Below are 3,336 nucleotides of genomic sequence, written 5' to 3' on the forward strand. Positions count from 1 at the left end.
AAAAACAGCAGTGAAAAGGGATTGCTGGATGTATGAGTGAATGAAAGGATAGGTGAAAGGGCAGGTGAAAGGATGACAGATTAAAGTGATGGATGGATGGCTCGACGAGTGGATGAAATGAGTGAATGAATGGCAGAGTGGATGAATGAGTGAATGGATGACAGTGTAGATGGATGGCTGAATTGATGGCAGAGTGGATGGATGGCAGAGGATGGTACAGAGTGGATGGATGATGGATGGCTAGATGAATTGCTGAGTGGGTAGATGGATGGCACAGTGGATGGATGGATGATGATGGATGGCTGGATGGCAGAGAGGATAAATGGAAGAGTGAATGGATGGACGGATGGTAGAGTGGATAAAGGATAGATGGTAGAGTGAATGATGGATAGATGGCAGAATGGAGAGAGGGTTGACAGAATAGGTGGATGGATGGATGCATTGCAGAGTGGATAGATGGCAAAGTAGATGGATGGCACACTGGATAGATGGATGCTTTATGGATGTAATGGGGAAGACTAAATGATGGATGAAAGAATGAATTAATGGATGATTCAATGTAAAAGTTAAATAGTGGATATCAACAAATAGATGGAAGGGTGAAAGGATGAATGAACAGATGCTTGGATGGAAGAGACATAGTAGCTCTTCTAGGGCGGGTTGGGCTCACTTACTTGGTGCAATCAGAGCTTTAGTTCAAAGTGGGGAGTATGTTCATATTCTGGCTAATCTCTTGTTCATAATATGGAGCTGTGGTTCCACCCCGTTATCTAGATAAACTACAATTGGGGCAGTGCTATATAAACATTTGTAATATTCCATTGCACTCCCTTGGACAAATAGTATAAACAGTACAGCACCATATTTTCCGCATGCCAATGTCATCTGTTTTGTGTGATTCTGAGCACTGCACAACAGTGCTAAGGCGAGCTGGTAGTGTATTGTGTGAGATTTTGATAAGATGAAGCCCTCCAGTACAAACTTTAACACAAGGTCAAGAGGCTAAGGTAAGTTGTGTCATGTGGATATTTTTGCAGAAATAACATATGTGTATGGAAATATCATAAGCTTTCCTGTATACCCACTGTTTGTGCCTGGTTGGTGGTATAACTTCATGCAAAGGCAGGACACGTTAGTTAAGTAGATCTGGCTTTGTGTGGATTCCAGTTGTCTTTGCACTGTTCCCACCCTGCTAGTGGGTTGGTGCACCACAGAGCAGAGAATTTAATGCTGCACTCACATCAATGTTTGACACATAAATAATTTTATGGGGCAAAGTTGATTGAATCCCCCTCAATGACATGTCAAAATGTTAGCAAAGCATGGCTGTATTTATATAATATACTGTCTACAGCTTAGCCACTAACTTAGACTATTTCCATGCTAGGGTATGAGCTGTAGGTAATGTAGTGCAATTACATTAAAAAACAGACACATATCTACTGTTTTGTGCCTGCAAGCATATCCATGCTATGGCTCTGTCTTTTTAGATGTATACCAATAATTTTCTAGGCTTACCAAAAATATGGTGTAGTGCCTAGTTTAAAAAAGTACTGCTTTCCTTAAATGACAGTCTAATTAAAGCAACATTCATGCTTCAGATTCCAATATACATATGGTAGATTCCTCGCTAAAGGTAGGCTTCCAAAACTAATAAACACTCTTAATAGTCTGTAGTTGAGCGAATCACACAATCTCTGCTCCCAACTGCTGACCAATATGATCATAGTATTATGCCAAAGAAATATTTCACTTATAAACTAGAAATGTTTTGCCTCCTAAATGTGATATACTTGTCCATTCTTTATGCACCCTATGTCTGCGGTGCAAGCCCTTCTTGTCTTGGTGGAGTATAAGGCTCTCCAGGATTGAGTCATTTTTATACAGAATAAGTGTATAGTCATAGTAACAGATTGGAGAAGCTAAAAGAGTTCAACTCTGTACAACAATTATGTGCTCCGGACATTTTGCTATTGATTTATGTTATGCCGTGAGCAAATGTTTTTGATCAGTGAGGCCCTCTGTTTTGGATTCTTCATTCCCTGCCTAGTTGATTTCAAGGTCTTAAGTCAGGCACAGCCCATCCTGTTTCTCTTTCCAAAGGTGCGATCTTACCAGCAGGGCCCATCTCCCACTCTGGAAGTGGAACCAAGTTCAGGAGATTTAGGTGCACCGGCCTATTCACTTGTTAATGGGAAATGTGTTATGTGCGAGGGTCATTGCCCTGAAGCCCTGCCTGAGTTTCTTCTCAAGGCAGATGATAGTAACAATCCCAATTGAAGGAAAGAGGAAGGAATATGAGCACACAGACAGTTCATCTTCTCAGGCTGCAGCTACCTCATAACAGATCTCGAGACCTGAGCAGTAGTCTATATCATCCTCACCCATTGCTGCGGTTACATTAGTAGACCTGACCCACACAAAAGTTCTCATGGTAACGTAATGCAACAGAAGCCACTTCTCACCTACGTCTGTAATTGCTTCATTCCCACCATTGCTGTGCTTGTGTCACTCCACTTTGAAGCACTTTACATGAGCACCAGTTAAATCACGTACAATTTCTTTAGGCACAGGGAGATTAAGAGATTTGACCAGAATCACAGAATCGAGTTCAAAGTTTGCAACTCTAGCATAACGTGACCTCCTCTCCACACTTACGGCTTGAAAACGATCTCACTCAAAAAGCAGGTAGTTGAGCACAGCCTATGCTACTGCACTATGTTGTAATTAAACTAGTGGGATCTAGAAAGGCAAACTATATTTAAATACGCAGGAAGAGCAAATTGAAGTGGACCCCAACATGAGGTGTCCCATTTTACAGCAGAACTTTGCACCTTAGCTGAAGCACTAAGTCCAAACTGTAATCCGTGTGGGTGCCAATGAAATAGTAAGGGCACGATGAACCCTAATGAAAGATAGGGATTTGGGGGCATATTATCAACAACTCGCGATATTTATTGCTAAATAGACTTAGCGTCATTTTTTTTATTGCCAAGCATCGCCGGATTTTATCGCAGAGATAACATGATATTAGCAACGTTTATCTCAAATGCGATAAAATTTCCGACGTTAACGGCGAAATGTGTGAATATCGCTGGTAATTCAGCGATATTCTAGCATTATCGCCAATGGGGACTTAGCCAGAATATCTACCTCCCATTGGATATAATGGCTAAGAACTTGTCTGAGCAGGCATTAGGTTTTGGAGATATTTGCGCTTAGCACGAATATTTTCATCGCTAAGCCTGCGTTGATAATAGGCGATAGCTGTGTTAGCGACTGCTTTCAATCGCTAACAGGTTGGGTACGCCCACTTTGCATCTCATTAGCGTTAAA

Source organism: Lissotriton vulgaris, chromosome 5 (assembly GCF_964263255.1).
Source record: "Lissotriton vulgaris chromosome 5, aLisVul1.2, whole genome shotgun sequence".
NCBI classification, from domain to species: domain Eukaryota; kingdom Metazoa; phylum Chordata; class Amphibia; order Caudata; family Salamandridae; genus Lissotriton; species Lissotriton vulgaris.